General features: G+C 37.4%; 1 long non-coding RNA gene across 3 annotated transcripts in view; it reads left to right on the top strand.

The window, feature by feature from the left end:
* LOC137863693 (uncharacterized) overlaps positions 1–23,584 on the top strand; it is a 169,519-nt gene extending 145,935 nt beyond the window's left edge. For all 3 annotated transcript variants that reach the window (XR_011101043.1, XR_011101042.1, XR_011101041.1), the window contains one exon: positions 12,775–23,584. This is a non-coding gene — a long non-coding RNA (uncharacterized lncRNA). The remainder of the gene's footprint in view (positions 1–12,774) is intronic.
* Positions 23,585–25,374: the final 1,790 nt, after the last annotated feature.

The following is a 25,374-nucleotide window of genomic DNA, read 5'->3' as shown; positions in this document are numbered from 1 at the left end:
TCAGACCTATATTTTACATCTGAGGCTTCTGAATTTTGTGCTTCTGTTAGTTTATACCACAAGTGGTCCCTTTCTTTTATTGTATCATCGTCTAGGCTGGGGGAAGGCCAAATGGAAGGATTAAGTTCAGGAGATCTCTGGTGTGTAGGAAAACAATGAAATTTTTGTTTTGTGGCTGTAGTTTTTGTTTTAGTAATTGTTTTTGTGCCTGTGTTTTGGAAGTCTTTTCAATCTCAGATGAACACTTGGGTCACTAAAGGAGAGACAGGTCTGCCTTTCCATCATTAATCCCCAAACCTTCTAAAGACAAAATAAAATTGCTACTACGCTGAAAATAAGACTCTAATTCCCAGCAATTAATTCCTTGAAGTGCACATCGCTACTTCTCATCTATTAGTCTCCTTCCATCATAAACTGTATTGATGTAGCATATTGATGTAATTAGTCTTTTAACTCCTGCAGAGACAAATGTAACATGCTGTGCCTCATCAACGTGATAAAGGTTATGTGGAGAGCTGTCTCAGCAGACAATGCACATGCTGTGTATAGGTGATCTTACTTTCCATTTTGTAAGGTATATTTTGGCCCCTGAGTTTATACCTGGGCACAGCCCACTACCACGCATTAGTGGTCCCATATCACTGTAGGTGAGGGCAGTGCTCAGCTCTCATGGGAAGGTGTCATTTCAGTTTGAATTTTGTGTAACACACATTGCAGTGTAGTCTTGCTCCCCATCAGGGTTGCTAAGGCACTGTCGACCTGCAAATAATGATGCTGGGAGAGTAGCTGTTGCTCACCTAAGCCTTGTCTGTGGGCTTTTGGCCATCCCATGCAGCAATGAGCAGTGACCATCATCTTGGAGCTCATGCCTTGGGCTGTAATTGCAAACATGTCTTGCTATTCACCAAGTGTCTTAATTAAGCATTCACTTAATTATAGTGATTATAGTTTCCTCAGTTTAGTGATTTTTCTAGGATTCAAGTGACTGTGGCATCAATTTATTGCTTTCTTCTCACGAGGCATTTAAAATTCCTTCTTCCAAATTTTGAGCATCTATCTAGAATTACAGTTTTCATGGTGTTTCCTGTCTCCAGGTCAGTGCTTTAAACCTAAGCATCGAGGCTAGGACCCTTCACTGTCATCACTAGAGATACTGTGCTCACTGATTCTGGCACTCTGGTCATGCCTCAAAGAAAACCATTTGCTTCCTTCTCCTCAGGGCATCCTACAAGCATTTGTTGTGGCTTCATTTGTCCTTTACTAAATTCATTTATATTGCCCCAACACCATGTCTTCCTTTTCATTCTCTTCTCTATATTGGCCTTCCTCTACATAGCTGTGTTTTTTCCTTTATTAGTACTTACTTTCTCACATAAATAATGGAAGCTAAAGATATCAAGCAATAGTGGTTCTACTAATTAAATTAGAATTGGAGTATCCATAGTTTAGGGCAAACTTTAAAAGCTTGATAATGTGATAAACTAGAAACAGATAGATCAGTAAAAATTTCTTCTTTGCCTAAATTGTTTTCCACATATATGAGCTATGTCATTAATAATGCTAATACTTAGAATAAATCCAAATTAGAGAATTCTTGAGACAAAGAGATGGTGACAAGCTTGGACTGGAGTTTGATCATCATATGGATTTACTGTAACATGAAATTTGGCGATGAATGAATGGCCTTTAAGGACATGTATACCTTGCTCTAGTTCTACACCCTCAGCCTTGGCTTTGGGCACTGCTGCCTCAACTTTAATACTGCCATTTAGATTAACCTTTAGATTCTTAAGTCTGTTTTTCAAATGATGACTTTTCAAAAAATTTCCTTGAAGCAATTTTTAATGAAACGTTGCAAATAACAATGTAATTCACTGGACAACAGGGCACTGGGACTTTTATTGTCAGATGATAAGAAAAACTTATCAGGTAGGAATAACATTTCAATAGTACTCAAAGTACATTAAACAGTATCTGCAACATATGCTGATCATATGCTGTTACTTGTGCTAGCAGAACTTGTATGTGGTGAGGCAACAGTACTGCCAGAATATATTGGAGTGTGTGTAGAAAATTAATGAAACAGGTAGATTGGGTAAGCAAACCCACTGACTGACTTGCATCTGCAAGCTGATTTAGTTTGTTTGGGCTTCTTGTTCTAAGGAAAGGCAGTTCTGGTTTTAGATCAAGTGTTGGGGGAGAGAGAGCATTAATGACAGAGAATGAAAAAATACAGTCAGTCATTTGCCATTGAAAAAGTTCTTCTGCTTTGCAGAACTAGGATGATACACTGTGCTTTTTTTTTTTTTGCTTTTTTTTTTTTTTGCTTTTCTTTTTTTTTCAGTTGGTCAGTTGTTTTTGCTAAGCTTTTGGAGGCCATTCTATATAAAAGCTGACTTTTGCTTGTTTTCTACCCAATATCTTGGATATTTACTGCTTGAAGCTCTGGTGGAAAGTAATGCTCTGTGATCATCAGCTACTGAACTGACACTTTGGGAACAAATGAGCTGGGTTTCATTTATGTATTTTGCTTCATTTTCCCTTAACAAGGCTTTGGTGTTTTTAATAAGAGATGTCTTCTCTGTGGGGGGAACACAACATATTTAGTTATTTCTGGGATTCTAGGTAGTACCCAAAGCTGATGTTGTTTGTAGGTTTCAAGAGAATTTGAACAGTGAAACATTCTCTCAACATCTGCAAGAACACCTGTAAGACTGCACTTTGAATTCTCACATCTGACCTTCCGATATAACTTTGAAATTACAGTAATGCAGTCTTTCTGCAAGCAGAGCAGTTGGTTCCTTAAATTAAAATTAGTAATTTCAATTTCATTCTTTACTAGGAAGATAATGTTTTGTTTTGTTTTGTTTTGTTTTGTTTTGTTTTGTTTTGTTTTGTTTTGTTTTGTTTTGTTTTCCAAGCAAATTGCAATTAATGTCTGTGTGTTCAGGTGTTGCTACTGTCAGGGACCAGTGAACACTTTTCACTTTCCTGGGACAGCAACAGCTAAATCCCAAATCACAGATTTTTGTTAGGAACATCTGGGTTTGAGTTATTTGCCAGTCTGTAGGGAACAGTAAGTAGACAATAAAGATTTCTCATTCACTTCCAGCTCCTTGCTGGCCCTGCAGCTGGCAGTGGGGGCTGCTCTCAGCAGTGCTGCTGTTGGAGAACAGTGATGGCCAAGTTCTAAAAGTTGGTCCTACCATAGCATCAGCAGAAAACTAGATCTAGTGAAACCCATGGGTCATTCTTGTGAGTACATTTATGGGCCAGTATCTTTGCTTAGGAAAAGATATTGCTGTTATGTCAAGTATTATCATCTGGTCTCTCTGGCTCTGTTGAAACTGTTGATGGTCTCTGGCTCCTGCTGAAGTCAGTAATAGGGCAGTTGTTTGTAGCCATTGAAATCTTCAAAATACTTTGATTACAAATATCAAAATCATAGCACTGTTCTGTATTTGAATAGGCAGTATGACAGTGTAATCCGAGCAGGGATATAAATGACTGAATTTAACATTTTGTGTACTGATCCTCTTGTGTTGTACAGACGAGTGAGAGAGCTTCCTTGCTTTTTCCTACTCCCTTGTATTTCCCATGCAGAGCAAAGCAAAACAAGCTGTAAACCTCAAAGACTGTTTGTCTAGCTGGGTTCACTGTACCCATGTTAAAAGAAAATGTATTAGCTCTGATACAGCCCCAAGCTATGCTTCAGAGCATTAAACTAATATAAAAGCTTGAGATCTGTCAGTCTATTAAAAACAACAGTAAGTTACACTGATGCAGGTCTTGTGCTACAAAGTCAGAAGAGAGTAATGTTTAAATTTAAAACATGTCAGTGCAGAAGAGCCACCTGTATGCTCCACGTCAGTTTGGTGCTGTGACAGTGCAAGTCCCTAATTGTGGTTTCAGTGTTGGAAAAGGCTTCAGTCATGCACGCTTCGTGGTCATAGTGCATTTTTGTTATTAATTATCCTAATATTTGCATACTTTTAGTATGTCTTCCATTCTGGTACCCTGAAGTATTTGTGAAATGCTGTAGACGAGTACTGGGGAACTAATTTGCAGAAGACAGAGACTTTTGCAAAGTGGAGTTTTGCATAGATATTGCTTATATTTTATTTGTTCAGCTTCAGACATCAGCCTAGAGTTTTAAAATAAGTGATAAAAATTTATTATGTAATTTCCTTATTTAGATGACTCAGTACCTATAAATCCAACTGATAGGAGTGAGAAGTGAAGTTGCACAGTAACTCTGAAAATAAACCTGCTTAGATGACTAAATGTAAATTCTGTTTTATGACATCAGGGTACACTTCACATATTTTGTTCTAGGATAGTGATGTCACATCATTAACAATTGTGATTCCTTTTTAGACCAGTATTTTCAAGCATATGTATCCATGTTCTGCCACCCACCCATATTTCACTTTTCTCCCTGTAATTTCAACATAAGCTTTCTGATTTTTCTTGTCATGTGCTCCTTTAAGGCGCTAGATAAGTCTCAGGATAGAACAGTTCTTGTTTAGTTCCTCACTGGTGCCCTAACCAGATGGTACAGAAGAACAAGCATCCCCAAGGAGCTGCACAAAAAGTCTGTTGAGGTCTGATACACAGAGGATCTCTACCGCCTGCAACATTCCCATAAATCTGCCTCCAGTTTGATCAATTGTTGTCTTTAGTTGGGAGAAAATAAGAGTTTGGGGTTGCTTCTAGTTAGTGGTTTCTTGAATTTCATTTTTTGAATATTCAGTGCATAATCTTGGAAATCAGAGATCTTGGAGATCATTGCCTTCCTTTTAAGGCAATGCTTAGCAGCATTGTCAACCAGGGCCACTTAAGAAATTCACATGATGTACCTATTCTAGGGCTGCTTCTGTTCAATTTTTTTTTTTTTTTTAAATGATCTGGATGCAGGAGTTGAATGCATCCTTAGCAAAATCACTGATGATATTAAACTGGGAGATCCTGTTGACTCTCTCCAATGTCCTGTGTGGAGAGGCTGAAGATAGCAGGGTTGCCTAGTCTGGAGGAAAGGAGGCTGAGAGAGGACCTCACTGCTCTCTGCAACTTCCTGAGAAGGGGAAGTGCAGGAGAGATGTCAGTCTACTTTTCCTCGTAACTGATGGCTGGACACACAGGACTGGCAAAAAGTTGTGCCAAGGGAGGGTCAGACTGGACATTAAGAAAGATTTCTTTACTGTGAGAGTGGTCAAACACTGTACCAGGCTTCCCCCTGCCTGTCAGTGCTTCAGAGGCATTTGGACAATGCCCTAAATAATATGCTTTAAGTTTTGGTCAGCCCTGAGGTGGTCAGGCAGTTGGACTTAATGATATTTGTATGTACCTTCCAACTGAACTATTCTATTCTACCTCCTACCTTCTGGATATATGCTGTTCAGCTCAAATTTATTGTAACATCTTAATTCCAGGCACAGTTGACTTGCCTTATATTGGAAATTTTAAAAAGAGTCAATTATTGTTGAAGCTAGTATTTTAAGGTTTTTAGAATTACATTACAAGTGTGGCGAAGAGTTCTGTTAAACAGTAAGCTCACATTTTGTGTTTAAATTAACAAAGCCTTTCAACACCTGTCAAGAGACCTAGTCATTACTAATTTTGCACTTGTTCAAAATGATCCACAAAGTCTGCTGTTGAGTTAGAAATTGACCCCTAGAGCCCTGATTAACTAGACAACACTTAAGATAAATGAGTCACCTAAATACCTTCCTGTGCCACTTCCCGTGGCTTGTTAGATTAAGTAGCAGAACTATTCCTTAGAGAAAGGGTGGATTCTCCTGTGATCTAAGAATAATGTCCTCAACTGTAAAGTTTCATGTCAAGTAATATTATGTGTGTTTGAAAGGATGAGAAAAGAAGGTTAGAGAACAGCCTGTAGAAAAGGCATTTGGGAATATAAAGTCATATGGATGGGCCTTTGGAGAAAACTCTTTAAGTTTCCCCCCTGCTAGCAACAACAGTCCTCTTATTCCTATAATTGTATAATTCTTTCATGAATCATGAAATGCACTTCTCCTAATACTGTGTGATGGGAATGTTAATTGTAGACCTGTGTAAAAGAAGAAAGCCTTAAAAAAGACTATTTCAAATATGTTACCTTTAATTTAATTGGCTGTCTCCACCAAGTAGAAAACACAAAGGTAGTGTTGACTTATAAATGGAATATCCTTCAGGAGATTTTTCTAATTTCTCTTGAAAATCAAGCAAAGTATTTGGGGAGTTTGCTCTAGATACGGGTTATGCTAGAATTCAGGCAGTCTTTCACAACCAGAAGGAATGAAAACTTTTTTTAAATGAAAGCTGAAGTTCTGATATAACAATCATTTGGGGGACCTTAAAACTATCTTATGTATATAGGATACAGGATATCCAGTGTTTATAGGACACAGGAACAAGAGAAAATAAAATGTATGGAAAACATTATGCAGAACCTGCTAGCTTGCAGTTAAATGTCTATTTTGAGTGACTTCATTTGTTTTGGGATGGAGATAATCAGTCAAAACAATTGCATTCATTTGGTCTGCCACCTACTTCCAGTTCTTATTTGCTCTTGCTCCTGTCATGTATCATTTCAGATTACTTTTGAGACAAGAGAACTTTCCAAAAAGATCTTGGAGCATTACTTCAGTTGCCACCCAAATGATTTTAACCCATGTATCCACCAGTAAGAATTTGGTGAATCACTTACCTATTCAGCTCTTCTTCGGTTTTCATTTCCAGCAGCACTAAGAATGATGATGTGTTAACTCTTTGTTTCCCAGCTCCAAATTTATCTACTCTTTACTGTGAATTACTATTGCTGTGTCTGTTAAACCTTTCCCAGTTGTAAGACAAAAATCAATATTCATTTGACGTTTGCAACTACAGAACCAACACTAGGTAGAGATGTAATGATTTTGCTGTTGTCAGCATAAGTCCATAACTGAACTGCTGAACAGAAATTCAGATGAATGGCTAAAAAAGCTTTTTAGTATTCTGCTAACCCAAGGACAAAGTGGGGATTTGAACATTATTGAAAATATTTTCTGATCAGAAGCTTTGGTTACACAGCTTCTGATTCAAGAGGATTAAAAGAAATAGGAATTACTTGTTGAAGTATTTATTACATTTATAGCTGTGAGGAGGACCTTAAACATGTTGAGTAACACTTGTATACAATTTTTTTTTTCCTGATTTCTTAATTGAAATACTCCAAGTGAGAGTGAAGACAAAAGTACTGGGATTCTGGGTCCTCAAATCAAGATTTTTTCAGGCTTTCTTTTGATTTAAATACACATATATTTTGAACCAAGTCCTGTTTTCAAAAATTATTTAATATTCTTTAGAAGAATGTTTTAGCACGTTTATCAAGAGGGTTTGGACTCTTCAGTTTGAAAAATTCAACTTCCCTATTAAAAGGAAAAAATATTTCTGTCTTTAATGTAAATGACGAGTCATGGGAAATTAATTGATATTGATATTGATATATCAATTGAAATTGATATATCTAAAAATCATTGGACAGAAGCTATTGTGAACTGCATTTGAGACGTTGCCTCTAATCCCATTGTTAGCCACTGGAGGCAAACTAATGGTTGTTTTTGCTACCAAAATCCAATTGCTTGCACAGTTATTCTTTCTGTAATGTTTGTGTTTGTTTATCTGTTTTTTATGTATTGAAGACTGCATAAAACCAAGGTAAGAGAGATTAAAAATATATAGCTAAAATAAATATGCAATACCGAAAATAATCATGACTTGCAAGAACTGAAAGCCTTCCTAGTGAAGCTACACACTGGATCCTGTAAAGATAGCACATAACTGTGTATGAAATGGGAAGTGGTAGTAAAGTCTTTGGAGTCCACCTGGTAGAGATAAGAGCTCAGTAGCATTGCCCTGATTCTCTAGGCTGAATGAGTGCTTGAGACCACCATGGAATGAGCTTGTTCCTGCTTGGCTTCACCAAGGCTTGTGAGGAGGGAAGGAGGAAGGCAGCACCCCTGACACTGAAGTGGAGTTCAGCAGTAGGAGACCCAGCAAAGCTTCTGGCAAAAATTCCATTGTTTTTCCCTAATTGTTTAAAAATGGGAAGGTATAGAAAAGCTTTTTATTCATCAGTTTGGGCACCACCCAAAGAGTATGGGAAAGGAATGATTAATTTAGGGACTTAAAATCAGATCACAGGGACTTTAAAGCAGGAAGGCGGGGGGAAAAATGAAATCGTATGTGCTGACTGTAGAAACAGTGACCTAACTGTAAGTCAGAAACAGATGGCAACTTTTCTAGAGTTTTATTTGTTTCAGTCTATAGCTCTGATTTTATTCACTGCAAAGACAGATTTTTACCTTTTTTTGTCATTAATTCTTCAGTTGGAATTCTGTTCAGATCAGTGCTTAGAATAAATTTAGAAAAAGCGTTCTTATACAGCTTTAAAAATAAGAATGCTCTTCAAACAAACTTTATGCAAAGTTGTCATAAACCCACGCTACTGGTTAAATTGTCAGGTAATTTTATTTCCTATGAGGATGAAGTCTTATATAGATAGTAGTCGTAAGATGATTCACATTTTTCGTGCTCATCTTCCAACTGCTTCCCTCCTACAGAAAATACAAGACATGGTATCTCCTACAGAAATCTGTGCAAGTCAGTCTCACACACATTTTCTTCTTGCAGACAGATACATGAATCAAAATAGTTTTGCAAGGAGTAAAGTTCATTGTATTTTAATTGATCCAGTAAATCTTTACATTTCTGCTCAGCTAAACCGAAGAATTCTAACAATATCCATAATTATTTTTTTATTCAAAAATGGACAGTGTTACGCTTCTTTTTGAGGGCTTATATATTTCAGTCTCTTAAATGTAAGCAGAACATCTTACTCTTTCAAGAGTATGCAAGCATTTTAAAGATACCAGGGTGCTGGATTGATTTACAATAACTAGAAATGCTATTCATATTGCCTGCTTTTTGATGACGTGCTGGTGCAATACCTGTTGTGTAAATGCTGAGCACAAAGGGTCCAGTTCCACCTGCTGTTCCAATCAGACAATCCCATTAAGCTAAATAGCAATTCTCATGTAGGATTAAGATTTTGTTATGCTATATATATAAATATTTTCTTATATGACAAAGTCAATACAAATAGACTACATTTTGTTATGTATGGGAAAGAAGGCAGAATTGCAAAAAGAGATATTGGTACTTTTTATGATAGAAATGCCGGTTTTCAATGGGTATGTCATTTAATAGCATGCTCATCAGTATATGAACAATAACAATTTTGTAAAACAAGCCCCCAAATAATATTTTAATATTCATTAACAGAATGCAGTGACACTGAGGTGCATTTATCCTATAAATTGTCCTGCACTGACATTGGGAGTCATCTAATATAGTGATAAAAACCTTTTCCAAAGGATCAAGTGATTCAGCTGACAAACTGACAATTACTCCCACAGACTTTTCAAGTCTGTCTTTAAATATTTGTTAAAACATTTGCTATGTGCCTTGTGTCACCTGCACCACCAAGATAAATGCTGGATTATATTCTATCAGTTGCTTTCAATTAAAGATATTTCAAAGCATGTTGATATAGCTGGAAAAGCACGTTTTTTATATTTTTGGAACTAAAGATTTAATTTTCTGTGATGACTAGAAAAGACTAATGAAATGGGTGTATTAATTTAATGGCTATGTATTTTTATTCATTCATAAGAAATCTACATTCCATTTGTTATTTCCTAATCACCATTGATCATTCCTGCTAATACTACAGAGTGGAATAAAACCAGATTAGATTGCCATTACTTATGGCAATTACTTATGGTTTTGTGCCTTGTGCACAGTCTTTGTATTTACAGCAAGTGAATCACAGAAGTACAGTGCAGTAATGCTTTGGTTGATGTTTTCAGCACACAGGCTTCAGGGTAACCAGGCATCATGGACAAAGAATGTTACCAGAAGAGATTAATCCAGTTGCTTTAGCATAATTTACTAGGCAGCATGTGGACCAATGATCTGTCCCATGTTAATATCTTGGCACTGCAGAAAAGAGAGATCACATTTTTAAAGCTGAAAACAACTTGCAAAGTGGAGTTTGTTGAGAGAAGGCCACACATTTTACTTAGCTAACTGTTGTGGTTGGAAATGAGGTTCACACAAGGCTGCTTTTACATTTTGAAATCAGTATCTGAGGAAGAGACCTAAAGAATATCTTGTGTACCTAAAAGATTATTCCCTCCCCTGTCAAGTCTCTTGGGCTAATAATATCAGTGACTTCTCCTTTTGAACCTTGCCTTGCTTGTGTCTTGGACTGATAGAGCTACAACAGTCCTACTGCTGAAATGCTGTGTGTATCCAGGTACCAAGTTTTGTCAGAATTGATTGCAAACACCCAATCACCTGCTAAAATCAATGGATTATGTGCTGCTAAATTCTCACTGCATTTTAAAATCTGGGTGTGAATGCCCTGCCCACCAAGGATGTTCTGCTTGAAACCAACTAAAACTATATTTGAATTTGAAAGCTGCTATAATAAGAAAAGTGCATCCTAGTCACCAAGAAAGAAATGCTAACTGCTGTAAGGGATGCTGGGCACTATCCTGTGAGCAACACGTGGGGTTTGCTGTGTGCTTTAAAGCACAATGAGTGGAAAGTCATCAGTTAGATGCAACAGACACTGCTACTTTTATTGCAATGCACACTGTTTTTCAACATATGTACATGTATATATATACACACAAGAACATGAGATAATGCTCCCATGCAAACACCGTATTCAGTTCTCATGTTTGCTTTTGTGTACAGTGAGTGAGAACTATGTCAAAATCAAAAATGCTCTTACTAAAAGCTTTATTTCTTGCTCACCTCAATTGTAAAAGGGGGACTCAGCTGAAAACCAGATCTGTCCTTGGAGGGTGAGAGGAGGATGAAACAAGGGTGCTGCCGTTTGTGTCATTCCCACACCCTTGCAAAAAACAAACAATGAAAAGGTTACAGTTGCTGGGTTCTAGCTGCAACTTTCTCAATAGGCATCATTAGGAAATTCTGTTTTTGTGATTGCTTGATTTCTGCCTCACAAGGTGCTGGCACATTGAAGGCAAAATGCAAACTGCACCAAACCCCAACACATGCAATTGCTGAGAGAAGCAGAAGTTAACTACTTCAAGGGAGACTGCGCCAAATACTTATAGTTCAGGAAGCAGTTTCCTCATTTTCAGAGGTCCAATATAAACTAAGTAAGGAGTGGCTTTGAGTTGTGACAGCTCACAAAAGAGCTGAATGATTAAAGCATCAAAACTAGGATTGCAGAGAAGTAATTCTCTGAAATTTTCTGAATGTATTAGTTGAATAAAAATCATGTGCCAGCACTTGGAAAAAAATGAGATAAGATAGTGCCATAAGAGACTGTGTATTATTTCAGTGTTTTGTGGAAGAGCTTTTTAGACTCTTAAATTACCTGTTCAGAACTTCTGAATTTCAACTTTCTTCGTGGTTATTAATTTATAATCACTTGCATGTGGTAATTTAGTTCAACTCTTTGAATCTTTAATACCTCTTCAAGATGGATATTTATAATGTGTATATAATGTTATTTTTCAATGCCACTAAGCAGTGTGGAAACAAAATAATGTAAATTTCTGCAATGGCATCTTCAATAATGTATATGATTGTTTCTCTGAGGGAGAATAAAAACTTGGGTCTTGAGAAGTTCTGAACAAACGACTGTACCAACAGTAGGGAATTTGGGATAGCAGGGCTCCTGGAAGGTCCCCAGGATCAACTCCAGAATTTTATTTGTAACCAGTTCACCATAAATTAATATTTTTTTTAAAGCAAAAATAAAGTTTGCTTCAGAATATCATAACTCATATCCAAACATATATATGTATATATAAAATTCCCAAGAACAGTATGTAGAAATTCATGAGCAAAGCTAATTAATTTGTTAGCTGAGGTGAAGTAAACTGAAACCTCTAAATGTAAATTCAAGGTATTCAATTTGAGTCTAAGCAACCAGTTGATTATATACATGAAACTGCCATCCCTTCCCTCCTACTTCACTTCGCTTCTTTCTATCTATTTTCATTGCAGCCTTTAATGTCTACACAGATATTGTAATACACATGGAGCTCTGTATAGATAGTAATAATATCTCTAACTGATGTTCCTAGAAATGACAGCTGAAATGTAGCCAGTCATATGATATATAAATCTTTCTTAAGAATCTTAGCAAGTTCTGCTTCCCCTCTAGATTTCCCTGATGTCTTTCAAATTCATGGTCTCTGTGGTTTGGTTGCTGCATCTTTGAAACAGCATGGAATAATCAAAGTTGTTCTTGTTGTATCCCATTAAAATCTTTTTAAGGAACCTGAGAGGCCTTTACAAAGCAATAGACTACATGTCCCCAGTGTTGCTGAGTTTCTCACAATTGTGGTATGGGTTTCAGATAAGCGACCGTGCCGTTCCCTCACTGGGATACCAGTGACAATCCAGATGATAATTAGAGGATGGATGCTTGCTAATAAGGTGGCTAAAGAATAAAGAAAGCAATTGTGCAAATAATATCGACCCTTTCAACAATGTTTTCACTGCCTTTTTTATTAAGCTGTTGTGACCTTGCCTAGTAGTTCATTTTGTACTACTGGTTCTTTACTTAAAGATATTGTACTGATAGACCACCTATAACAGTCTTATCTAAAACAGGGAGATTATCAATAAAAAGTCAAACTAAGTCCAATGTGTTAACTTTTTGTTTGTTTTTCCCTCGTACAGGAATTCATGATTCTTCAGCGGACCTGACATGGGTTTCTGAGGCTCTGAAACAGGATGACCAACCACACAGACAACTGGCATTCATTAGAGTATTCTGTTCTCTTGATGCCAAACAAAATGTCTTCTGAGAATTCCAGGCAATCATTAAGATTAAACGGAACAATGAAGCTAAATTAATGAAGTTTATCGGTCAGATGACTCGGAATATTATTATGAGACTTACAGAGTACACTTGAATGATGTAGAGAGTTTTCATTTTGTAGCAGAAACTGGATCTTCATATATGATAAGTCAACATACTTGCACCTGTTGAAGCTCTTTCAACATCCCTAGTGAAATCAAAAGTTTGTAATTTGCTGGTCAGAAAGAAGTACACATGGAACTAATTATTGTTCTACATTCATTTGCAACTGGGCAGATGTGTTCTAGTGTAAAGCAACCAATGGAAATGCTTCCATTCAATGCTATCATTTTGATGAGAGCAGAGTTTGGAAAATGAGCTCCTTTGGCACAGTGGTAAATGGTTTTCCAGATCAAACTCTAGGCAGAGGTATAGGTAACAAATATTCTTTCACCTTAGCAATCTTAATAGGATATCCTCTTTATTTAAATATATTTTTATATATATCTACACAATAGTGATAAAAATAGCATGGTTCTCTTGTGGATTCTTATTTTCAGTTTATCTGAAACTTATCTGAGTTTTCCTCCTTCTTTTTATTTGAAAAGTCCAGTTATTTTAGAGCTGAAAGCAAATCCCTCAAACTAAACATCTTTAGCTCCATCAAGTCTGGAGCTAGAGAGTGAAATACTGAGGAATGACAGCAAAACATACTTGAAGCTTTGGAATACTTGTCCTAAAAGTACAAGTCAAAGATGCAAGATTGAAGGACATTGCTCAAGAAAACTTGTCTCCTGCTGTGGCTTTTGGTGAACCTTGCAATTATTTTGTATACTTGTATTGCCTAAGGGACAAATGAGGTCCGTGTCTTGTTGCAGTTCCTTGGATACACTCTTTTCATTTGGCGTTTTACTGATGTGCTTTTGAATCGTCTGGAAATAGCAAAAGAGCAACCTGGTTATGGGCAAAAGGCATGTGTAGCAATGGTCATAGGGTGGCACCAGCAGCACACAGGACAGTTTGGGGGATGACTAAAACCTGTACTGTTTTAAAGAAAATGTCAGACCACATTAATTCAACTTGAAGGGGAAAGAACACCTAGCCTACAACGAATGTATTTGAACAGTATGGGAGATAGCTTGTTAAGACTTTTATAGGAAAACCTACTTCTGACAGAATGGGAGAAGGGGATAGGCTCTTGCGCAGTGTTCTAAACCATTTACTGTAAAAGATGGGTTAACTGTATGCAATTCTTACTCTTCTTAATGGACTGAGCCTGCATAAAATTAAGAGATACGTGGGCTTTGTAGCACATGGAGCTTAGAGGTTATTTATATGGTCTGCAATAGTCAAGTAAGAAACCGTTTACTCGTGGACATATTATAAATATATTCTAATTGCTATCTGTGGTCATGTTCTGAAGATCATGCATTTTTTAATGCATGGCAAACTGCTGAAATATCCTTACTAGTTATTTCTGCATCATAGCTTCCTCACTGAAATGGTACTAGCACAAAGGTCTTCCATTTTAATATTTCCACCAAGACTTTGAAAGCTCATGATGAAGGTGCAAGAGGGATGTGACAGACATTGCATTAACATAAAGCTCCGAGTAGTTATGTTTCTGCTTCCCAGGCAAGCAGTTGCTCAGCTTCCTGTAAAAGCATAAAGAGATCCATTATCAGCCCTCTTGGGCAGAACTGCAATACGGAGTGCTGTGCTTAATATTGCTTATCACTAATTTTGTGCATGACAACTGAAGCATGAACAATATCTGAGTGGGAAGCAAACTAGATCTATAGCTGCACAGTCAAGCCTATCAAAATATACTGCTGAGCTCCTACAGCCAAACAATTCCGCACAATATCAGCTGAAGCTGGGTGTTCCAGCTCACTGGGCCTCCACTCACCATATGCTTATGCAGCCTCACCTGTAATAACAAATAGCTGTGTTCAAGGGTAGGGTACATTAAAAATTAGGAAGGGATGCTGGAATGAAAATTGACAAGTATTGTTGCATGTTATGTCTTACTAGTGAAATAGTGAAAGACTCTTTTGCATTAACACCATATTTAGAACAAGTAACTGAAAAAGTTTAGCTAGATTAACTTTATGTTAATGTAATATTTTTCATATTTGTAAAGCAAAGGAGTCTTCAAAGGGTTTCAAGGCTTGTGAACTGCAGCGCAGAAAAGCTCAGCAACACTCAAGGGTTTTAAGAGAAAGTAGGACTTTCTCTTGGGAGGCTGAGGATGTTTTTGGTTTAATTCAAACAAACAAACAAAAAAAAGGTTAAAGCAAAGAGAGAGTCACCTCATGTTTACTTTGCTTTCCTTTTTGTCTTGATCCTGTTACTACAATTCGCATCTGAGTGGATGGCCCCAGGCAGCTGAACAAAGCCCTGGTGGGTGGCTGGTGCCACTTGCCAGTAAGGTTACAACTGGGCTTACATTAAAGTGTTGAAAGTTAAAAGGACAAAATTGTGAGGCAAAGGGATGAGGAAGGTTGTCATTCCTTGGTGTTTGCTGCAGTCAGCGCATTGAAACATCTGAACATCTTGCTGTGAGTTAAACATCATTTTGTTGCTGCCAGATAATCTCTACAAAAGATACTTTCCTGCTGCACGGCTGCTTGGGAATCCAGCTGTGGAGAGAGTCAGGACAGGATTATCATGAGCTGCCTGTGAAATCTCTTTAATAAATGTGGTTTCATATCTAATGGTGATTTGGATAAATGCGATCTCAGGCTGTTCAGACATAGTGGTAGATAGTATATTTTCCACCAAAAATATTTTCTCTGTTTATTCTAAAAATAAACACTGTTGCTACGATTAATGCTAATCCTAATGGCCTTTTTTGTTCCTCTTTAACATGTTCTTCTGATAACACTGAGGGCAATAATAAGCTGAAGCCAAGCACAAGTCAAATAGGCAATTGCAGAGGGAAAATATTAGGAACTGCCATAAAATCATATGCCATTAATGGTGATTTATTTTGACCATGAAAAACAATACTTATTCTTCTGTGAATATTTCAGAAGACCAGGACAGGTTATTGGGATGGGATGAAATAGAAAATTGTTCAATTCAACTGTACTTGCTTCATTAGAAACTCTGGCAATGCTGTTTTCCTTTTTAAAGTACCTGTTTTCTTTTCCAAATAATTTTTTCGAGAATTATGTTTATGCTCTTGTAGTAAATCATGACTTCATCTTTGTAACGTGTATGTATAAGCCAGCATGCATGCATGAAAATAAACATGGAGTGTAACTTTGGATGAAATCAAGTATCTGAAGTAAGTTTGTGACAGAGCTGTGCCGGACCTAGCACCAATTTCACACTTTTCAGAAATCTGATGTTGCTTAAACCATCTTGATAACCAGAATAAAATGATGAATCTGTTCACATTAATTAAACATATTACATAAATGATGCATTATGAATGCTCTTATATCTATACTGTTTTTGATTTCCATGTTATAAAAGGGCTTGCAGAACAAGAGAGATGTTATGAAGAGAAAAGAATTAAAAAATACTTCAAAGATTTTAAATAAAACATGCTGTATATTTCTTTTTTACTTAGAGCAAAATTACAGTGTACTTAAGAAAAAGCAAAATGTCAATCAAAAAGAAACAAACAAAAAAAAAAATAGTATTACTTGTGGCTTCTAAAGAATTCCCAAGCAAACAGGTTAATCAAGCCTATTTTTAATGCACCTGTCCAAACTTCAGCACAGTAATTAATTTCAGGTTCCAGTACAGAAATGCATCAAATATCGTCTTTGGATTTGTGCTTTTTCATAACATACTAATTAGTCCTTTTTAAACTGTGACTTTATTAAAATGCAGGAGGGTAGTAGAACAAGTTTGACATTTAAAGGGTCTGGCTTACTTTCTCTGATAATCCAGTGGAGTTGTGATTACCAGACAAAAACAACATGTTTTCCAAGCTGCTTTGTGATGAGGATACATAAATAAGCCATAGCAAAATATGTGTTTTTCAATTTTGAGTAGTTTGGAGATTTGTTCCCCCAGGAGAAGAGCTGCTCCACTCCCTCTGCTGAGGCTAGCAGCAATGCTGGCAGGTACTGCTTTCCTGTTCTGCTTAAATGTTGGTGGGGTTCAGTCCAAGCCCTCCAGGGTTAAAATCTGCCAGCATTAACAGAGTTGGGAGATGCGGACAGCTCCTTGTCCCTTGTCTTCTTGGATTCCACCTGTGCAAGTGTGTATAAAGCTTTCCACTGAGATTGCCATGGAAAAGATGATTTAGAATCTGAAGTGGAGAGATTTCTATAAAAAGGAAGGAAACTGAAAGAGAAGGAATGAAAAAAATAGAATAGTGGAAAATAAGAACTGCTGTTTTTCACTTTTTGTAATTAAAAAATTCAGGATGGCACTTCTTCTGTTTTATTATTATTATTATTATTATTATTATTATTATTATTATTATTATTATTATTATTATTATTATTATTATTATTATTATTATTATTATTATTATTTAACAGCAACAACAAAAAAGTAATTCCAAGGGAAAAAGTGTTCTGTTTGTATTATTTCTTTTTTAATTTTTCTTCATCTGAGTAATTCTACTTACTGAATGCTGAAGAATGTATGTTAAAGCTGTGGAAGCCTATTATGAAACAGTACTTCAGCAGAAGAGTAGGATTTATATAGCAGATAGTTTGTTTTCCTATATATTGTTTCCATAGGCAGTGTTTTTATTCTTCATACAGTTTTCTGAAGATGCTGAGACTTCTGTTTCAAAACTTCTGCCTGGAGTTAAGGTTGTTTTCAGAAAAGGCCTTTTACAAGAGTATGATTGATGGTGGTTGGTAAGATTTCATTCATACAGGATGTGAAAATTGGACTATGTTAGATCTGACGGAACAGCTAGAACTGCATACACTGGGCAGATACAGGACATAGTTAAGCATGTTATCGCTACTAAAATAAAAGAAAAGCCTGAAAGTTCAATCTATAAATGATATGAACTCTATGATGGCATTATGTGTATACAGCTGTATATTAGGTTTATAGTGGTGGTATAAAGGTTACTTTAATTTTATGAGAGGTATATACCTCCTAGATATATAGACAACATAGAGAAATGTCTTATAAAATAAGTTTTGTTATGGCCTGAAGATGCAGCTTATCGCAGGTAAGTAGAATATTGCATTTATCTCTGCTGTAGATAATGAGACTGCCTGGGAGTAGCAGTCTTATCATATGAAACAAATTGCCAATGATGAGTCAAACATACTGGAGAGTTTTGTGTTTATTTTGAACCAAACTGTGACAAAAAAGGCAAAACCCTGTGTTAGCTGGCACAGGAGAAAGGGGAGAAACTGCTGCGGGGAGAGGAGGGAGTCTGAAGATGGTGGTTGAGGCATCAAGTATTAAGTGAGGAGGGGAAGCACCTGCTGCACCGACAACCAACCAAAGGTTCTTCTTGCTTAACAAAGTGTCAGTAGAGACATCCTGCTTCTGCCTGCCACCCTGACATGGTGCTGGTGCTGTGGGCAGGATGCTCTGTGCAGTGTCCTGGGGAGTCCATCAGCTCTGTGCCCAGCAGTAGGGTGAGCAGGCAGCGCTTCTCTGCCTTCCTGGCAAAGGGTGCTTGTTGCTGGGAGAGCTATTTACACGGTACCTGCTCACCGAGTGAGTGCACTTGTCTTATTGTGTTAGGTGAAGGGCTATTACCAAAAATAAAGTATGTTGGCACATTGTGAAATGGTAGTGCTTAAAAGATGAGCAGTGTTTTTGTTGAAGAGAGCACATCATCAGGTATGAGTGCACGCACGTGGCATGCCCAAGTGGCTGCTTGGTTATTCAGGAGGAAGGTGGGTGTGATGGATGTACCAACACTGAAGGAAGCCAATTTTTTTATCTTTTTTTTAAAGGAAGCCTTTATTTTTTTTTTCTGGTAGAGGCTGCAGCCCTGGGAGAGACCCCAGGATGGCTGGCACCACACATTTCCAGCACCCAGAGTTCTATATGCAGCCAGGGGCACCCAGGTTTGCCCTGTCCTTAGAGATACATGATGCTGGGGCAGACTGCGTGAATTGCTAGAAATTAGGCCATTCTCTGATTTATTTTATGATTAAACACTGTAGCCCCATAATATAACAGCATCTGTACTTGCTCCTTGCTTATTCTTTCTCTGCTTTTCTTCCCAGTAAGCTGTTCCTCCTCTAGCTCTCTTCTGCATGTAATTAAAGTGTGACGCTTAATAACCTGTACGTGCTTCTTGGCTGGCTATGTGGTACTCTTTCTGCCAGTGATTTTGTCTTTAGTACAAGCAGTTAAATAGTATATATGAGATTGTAATCAACAGCTAGGGAGGAGTGTATTGAAAGTTCCTTGTCATCTTAAGTTCCTGTGCTTTTTGTTAGGCATCTGAAGTTGTTGAGCAAGAGAGAATTTGGGTCTGACTGAATATGGACAGTTTTGAGTGAGAATTTGAGTGAGAATTCAGTGATAGGAATATATGGTTTTACGTTACTGATATGTGCTTTGGAATTAAAACTATAATGTAAATGCTGTACAATGAAAATGCTGTATAATGAAAATACAGCATTGTCAATGTGTCAGCCTAGCCAACACCTTTCAACTTGAAATGAATACTGATTACCTTCTCCAGAGCAGGTAATTCTCCCATCATTTCATTAAAACACTTCTGAAATGAAAGTCTCTTTGTTTCTAAATTTTTAAGGAATTTATTGGGTGGATCAGGCCAGAAATGTATGTTTTCCTTAAATAAATACATAAATAACATCATAAAAGAAGATATTTAGTTTGAATATTAATGCTTTTCATAATCCAAAGCAGATCTTGGAATGATTTTTTTTTCCTTGCTGAAGGTGATGTTTGTAAGGCCAGCTTCCAGGGGAATCAAGCAAAGCTAATCAGGAAATATGTTACCTCTCTTGTATGTTTTTGCCCTTTTGCACTAAATTGTTCTAAATGTGCATTGATGATGCCAAGGTAGATAATACTACTAATAAAGATTTTCTAATAGTTGAAATGCTAGACCTGAGGTGTTACGCCAGCAACCTTTGAATAGATTTGTTGAAATCAGAATTTCCACTTCATTGGAAAGCTGAGTTTTTCAGATGCTTGAACTGGAAACATAACTTTCATGTTTCTCAGTTTTTGCTTAACTGAATCAGAGTAGCCAGTGGCCCTGACTCCCAGGGCCCTCCCCATTTTGCCTTCTAGGTCTCCTTGCAGGACCCCAGGATCCTGCCGGCACACCTCAGTGCAGCCACCCAGTGGTATGGGACCTAGGGACGGTGGATCTGGAGCTGTAATTGAGGTACAGGCTGCATGCGATTGCTGGCCCCAGATGTAGGCCTGTAAGGCCAGTTTTGGAAAAAGGCATCAGTGAGCTGTAAGGACATTGGTGGGCTTCTGATGGAAATTCCCCATGCCTTGGCAGAAGCTTGTTAACACTGAGCTATTTCTTCAAAGCATCTGTTCTCAGTGAACTGGAGAGAAATTTTTCCTTGTCTCCGTGAAATTTTCTGTGTTGTCTTGCTGAAGTTCTGTATGGTATGAGAGATGAAAGAAAGTTCTAAATATTGTTTGTGATAATTGCATTTAGACGTGCTTTTCATGTCATCTCATGAGCTCAGGCATTTAAAATAGTTTCATCTTTGGAGAGGGCACCCTTTTTACCATTCAGTGAAATGCATCCTTTAATTGTCCTTTTTTCTGGGGGATCTTTGTCTAAACGAAGAGACAGAGATAGGGACTTTTGCTCTTAAAATGAATTAATAAAAGCCACCTGGTTGCTTCTTGGCTTCCTTGTCAGATGGGTGATGGAGGTGGCATGTCCCACATTACTCACTCTAATCTGACACTTCATATATTGTCTGTTATCAGAACACAATGGAAAAGAAAATCTTTTTAGATGCCTCTTTGGGAGCCTTCAGAAATAAGATTTCAACAATGCTGAGTTTTTATGACAACATAATTAGAGCTTCCACCAGACTGTAAAAACTCAATTTGTTGAAAACTGTGCAAGCTGATTTAGGGCCAAATCCCAGAGTTCTTATTCACCCTTTCCACTGATTTTCCATTGATCTCACTGGCATAACTCAAGTTTCCTCATTGTTTTCCAGCGACATATCCCTGTGCTGCTTTATTAACTATTCCAATAAGCAATCTTCCTTCTCACAAGCTGAAATTTCAGTGATGGATGTTGAAAAGATGTTACTGATGTAGTTAATAGAGCAAAAAAAAGGATCTTCTGTGCCTGTGATGCTGATTTAACATTCAGTTGATGCTACAAGACAATGAAGGTTAGCTCGAACCTTGATTATCTTGTAATATAGTCTTGTGCCAACAAAGCCACAGGTGTGGCTGTGGAGATAAGATGATAATTTTTAGTCTGTTATATGTTCTCCCTTCTTTTTCTCACAGATATGTTTTTAAAGGATCAAAAATCTAGTATATAGAATGGAGAATCTATTTTCTTTCTGTTTTCCTTTCTAAAATGGCATCGTGGGGCTGTTTTTCAGATAATACTAATCAAATTGGCAGAATTTACAAGCGTGAAGATGTGTTTTTCTAACTGCCAGTTTGATCTAACCTCAGGCTTAGATCAAAGCCAGGCTGTATTCAGTGTGAGCTGGAGGACCACCTGCAGAGGCCCATGGTTTCTGTAAGTCTATGGGGATCAGTTCAATTAACTGAACTGCTCTTCTGGGTAGGATTATTATTATATACACCAGATGCAGGAGCTGGTTCTCATTCTGCAGTCTTGTTTCTAGGTCAAAAAATACTGGTAGACCCCAGCAATTTTCCCTGAATTATGTTCTCGGAAATACTCAGAAGAGGAAGAAGCATTAAAACTTCATTTTCAAGCATCCTAGAGATCACATAAGAATCTGAACTCACACAAGGACTGTATCATTGATTAAGAACTTTCTGGGACATCTTAAAAATCGTTGTTAGCCTATGTAGTGTATGAGGAGACATATTTCACATGCTTATTGTTACATTCCAGTGGCCTTTTGAGACACCACCTCTCCCCAAGAGTCCCTTTGAGGACACTGCCTTACAAATGTGGATTCAGCACTATATCAATGTGACACAGTTTATAATCCTCACGATATAAGGTAATCAAAGGGTAGAAGAAAGGAAATATGGCCCCTCTCACAAAGGAGGAGAATTGAAGGACAGAATTACAAAGGAGTTAGTCATATTAGGTGGCCAACAGAAGAGAAAACAAATGACCTGTGTTTTTCTTTATGGTGCAGAGCCCAGGGTGCACAGCAGTCATCCTGTTGAAAGATATTAGAGAAGTCTAAGCAATATCAGAACTAACCATGCAGTGCTATTCCAGCCCTTCACTGATGGTATCACCTGGGAAAGTTTCCAGATTAACAGGTCTAGAACAAGACACATCAGACATGCAGGCAGTTTAACTGCAAGAAAGCCCATCGAGAAAGCTTTTCTAAACTCATTCTGTCTTCTTAGGGCTCCAGGGTAGATGGCAATCCTGCAGTGCTTTGCTTTGCTGGCAATATGGTTCTCTGCAAAGAGAAAGGTGGCTCACAGGAGTATCAACATCCGACTTTTTTCATGACTCGTAATTTGAGCTTAAAGGCTGCCTTCTATTTATTTATTTATTTGGAAACAGGCTAGGAGACCGCAATCACTCTCTTCTGGAAGATGCTGTAAAGCCATAATTCTGTGTACAAGATAATTTCTTAGCACAAACTGAGTTTTCATTACCTGGGAGTTCACAGCTTTCCAGAACTTGACATTGTAAGGAACAGAGCATTGAGATGACAAATAGCTTTTAAGCTTTTAACAAGACAAGTAATTTTTTATATCAGAATTGCTATAGTATCTACTCAAAATGTACCTTTCCAGCAAATCTCTCTTATCGCTCATTTTAAACAGAACTGAATTCAACCCTCCTTCTCTAGGGGATTTCAGATGCAGATGCTTCAGCTTGTTTAAAGTATTGAGCTTTTATCCTGTAAGATGCCAAACGCCCTCAAATACCAGTGTAAGGCCATCATAAACTCTGCTTAGCATGCCACACAACTTGGCCCTTGGCACACTGCAGTGGTCTCAAACTGCTTTCTGCACTTTCCAATGTGGTCTGCTCTTCAGTATTCCCATTACACTTCTGGTGTTCCTGCTTCTCCACATTCCCTTTTAATGAAGTCTAACCAGAAAGTGCCTAAACAGTAAAAAGAGCAGGAAGAACATAGTGGCACTAGCATGAAGCTTTCAAGCTTTCCTCTGACTGTGTGTGCTGCTGTCCCCCCTTGTGGGGACCACTTTCTCTGCTGACTCCCAGACACTACCAAAAAAATCAGTGTCATACCGAGTGGCAGGGCACATGCTTCCTGTGCTCTGACGTAGGCAGGATGAATCTATGGTTGCCAAGATCTTTTTCTGCAGAGGCAGCAGGCAGTTAGAGGCATATTTCTTCACTTATTCTTGGGAACCATCCGGTTTGGGAGCTGTCAAGTAAAATTTCAAATCCAAATTTTCTAATTCATTATTTCTTAAAGCAAACAGTTTAGCTCTTGGTGTGCAGCAGACTATCAAGGAAAAAAGAAAGCAAGCTTGAGACAGTTCTCAAGATTTTTTTTATCTTTTTTTTTTTTTTTTTTTTTTTTTTTTTGTGGAGGTGTGGAGGCAGGGAGGATCTTTATGGCTTCCCCCAGAAGACACAAGGTCACTTAGATTTACATAAAAATACATTCTCTCTCACCACTGTGGGAGACGTAATGTATTCATTTTAATGGCCATTGAACAAGCACTTCCTCAGTATTCTGTCACTGATGTTCTGTTCAAGTGTATGCCCCAAGGCATGGGTCACAATGCATGCCGTGACAAAAATGCTAAGGTTTTAGGCAGTTCTAAATGCTGAAAGCTTTAATAACGGTAAACTTCAATGAAGGAAAATAGTCACCTATATCTCTCTTTGCTTGAGCAGATGAGGATGCCATTGTAAATTACAGAACTGGGCTACAGCAATCTTGATGTAATTCCCAATGCAGTTGCAAGCTTTGCATGTGATTTTTGGGCCTCTGGCTTCACATGCCCTGTCCTTCTTCTCCTGCTTTTAAATGAGATAATGATATTCCCTTTCTCTAACCTTTGGCCACTGCAGTTATAGGGTTGGAGGCCAGTAGCACATTGTTTCTACAGCACTTAACAGATTCTTGGTGTTGCATAAAAATAAAGCTACTTTATATTGATAGCTTACAGAGTAAATGAGAGAGCAAATCATCATAAGTTTTCTGAATATCTGGTAGAAAATATGTGAAATTAATTTGAAATATTTGAAAATAATCCAGTCTCTAATTTTCATTTGTAATGATAGATTAGGTTTTTACAGTGTTCTGTGAAGCAACTGTGTATGATTTTTTAAAATCTGTTTGTGGAAATACGTTGTATTTTAATCCATGTCATAACCTCATAAAACACATCATCTAAATTTGCTCTATTAAATGAGTGTTGTTTTTTTTTTTGTTGTTGTTGTTTTGTTTTTTGTTTTTTGTTTTTTTCAATTAAATTGCAATCTTTTTCTTTAAGCAAACTCTACATCGTGTTGTCATGGCAACACTCTTAGGTTGAAATGCTGACATTTCCTCCAGTGCTCATCATGCACCCCCCTGCTTACTCCTCTCTTGGCCAGTTCTGAGGGTCTCTGCACACAAATGTAAAACTACAACAGAGCTGCATTTTGGGGCCAGAAAAGGCTGACTGCCATACTTCTGTTTTCCTGGTTGTGAGTCTGTGTAAGTGACTGATCACTTTAAAGCTTGGGGACAAGCTTTAAAGACAAGGACATTTTCTGTATCACCAAAAGACATTTAAACTGTGTCTCAACCAAATGTTTTTGCTGGAATTCACCTTCAAGCAGTCTTGAGTCTCTTTTAAATGATGTTAGGAGGAAAAAAAAAAAAAAAGAAAGAAAGAACAGTCTATGACGAACTTGTAAGTATAGAAGACCTAGAACAGGCTGTAAAAATAAGTAAATTATATTTTGTATTATTCTCTGGATGTATTCATGAAATTGAATACATGAATATGAGAGTCCTATAGTCCTCAGGGTATTCAGATGCAATTCACATACTTCCTTTCTCCCCAAAGAGAACAGGTGATGTTGAATTCTAATTGTAACAATTTCTAGAGAATCGTTTTATATCCACAGTGAATGGAGGCTATAGTAAGTGAAACACTGAGTTGCCATGAACAGCAACATTCATGAAAATGCCTATTTTGTGCAGCTTCAGGGATTCACAAAGTACTATAGTACCTGAATATTGTCTGTTAGTGCAAGACTACAGCCATTACTTCCATCCACTAGGGTTGACAAACATGCCAATTTGTCTCCATTGTGCTTTAATCTCTTATCTTTGCTAAAAGTATTTACATAATTAAACAGCGCTGTTTATAACTTCTTAAACAGCTTTTTTGACACTTAAATATTCTTCTGAATATCT

This window comes from Anas acuta, chromosome 13 (assembly GCF_963932015.1).
Source record: "Anas acuta chromosome 13, bAnaAcu1.1, whole genome shotgun sequence".
NCBI classification, from domain to species: Eukaryota; Metazoa; Chordata; class Aves; order Anseriformes; family Anatidae; genus Anas; species Anas acuta.
Note: the sequence above shows the minus strand (reverse complement) of the source record. Positions and strands in the feature narration are given on the sequence as shown.